The following is a 1293-nucleotide window of genomic DNA, read 5'->3' as shown; positions in this document are numbered from 1 at the left end:
AGAAGAGTTGTTCTAAAAAACCGTTTTGTTATATAATTTGTACCCGATGTCGATCGGGTATACTTTTCAGTATATTGTATGTATTTATATGCGCCCGCATGTACATAAATATATACGTATGTATATGTATATAAGTATGTTCGTATAAAAAATCGCGAAAAGAGAATTAACCGACCGCAGGTAATTTTCTAAAGTTCACTCGTTTTTATGTATATAAATTTTTGTAGTTGCGCCGCATATACATGTGTATGTATACATAGGTTCGCAGTAGTAAAAAGCCGCGAAAAGAGAATTTAGTAATCCTTTAAAAATTAAATATGATATATGTATGTATATGTATATWTGAAATATATATATATTGATGTGGGTGTGGTTAAACTAGTAAAAGAGCAAATTATGCTCTTTGGATGTTATCGAAATATATGTGACATATATGTATGTACGTATTTTATCTCCAATTTTATTTGCGCATTTTTTTTTTCTTATGATTGCCGCGGCTCATTTTAGGCAATCCTGCTTATACTTGATTAAGTATAAGGGGTATTGCTGGAAAATTGTGCAAGAAAATACTTGAATACTTTATTGGTTGTTTTTGGGGAAACTTTCTGTGTTATAACACAACGGTAAGCATTTACCGGCAATTAATAATCCGCTATACACAGTACCAAACTGCTTTGTTTGCGGTTTCTCAGTTTTTACCGAAAAATAAACCGGATACGGAAAACAGTTTGGTAACGGTTTTCTGTTCTTTTTTGACCGGAATTTTGGTCAGATCGTAAATTTAAATTTGTGAAATTAAATCATACATATATGTGTAAATTTTACAAATTGTAAGGACACGATACAACTCAATTTGCTTTCCTCCAGGGGCTTTTGGGGAGAATATGAGTTTTGTATGTATGTATTGTGATTGTGTGGGCCGTGTGCGTGTGCCTGTGCTTGTGACTGTCCTTCTTTTTCGTGTTTATCCAGTCCTTTTGTTGCTGGCGCTGTAGCTGTGCTCGTACTTTTGTGTGACGTTTTCTCCTTTTGTTCGCAGGTTATGTCACTGCATTATCACTTTATACGTTTGTATGTATGTATATCGCAGGTGTAATTATTATTTTATTCTGCTTTCTCGCTCTTCACTACACTTTTTGTCACCACACTTTTTTAGGCTTTCGTTGTTTTTTTGTGTTTTTTCGCTTGTGGGTTAGATTTGCAATCCCTTTTTTTTCATACATATGTGTATTGATCACTGCACTTTTTTTCACCACACTTCGTTATAGTTTTGTTACAGCACTTATATGCACA

The sequence above is a fragment of the Bactrocera latifrons genome, unplaced genomic scaffold, assembly GCF_001853355.1.
Source record: "Bactrocera latifrons isolate USDA-ARS-PBARC rearing strain unplaced genomic scaffold, ASM185335v1 scaffold_1351, whole genome shotgun sequence".
NCBI lineage: Eukaryota > Metazoa > Arthropoda > Insecta > Diptera > Tephritidae > Bactrocera > Bactrocera latifrons.
The sequence above is the reverse complement of the archived record's forward strand: the minus strand, read 5'-3'. Positions refer to the sequence as shown.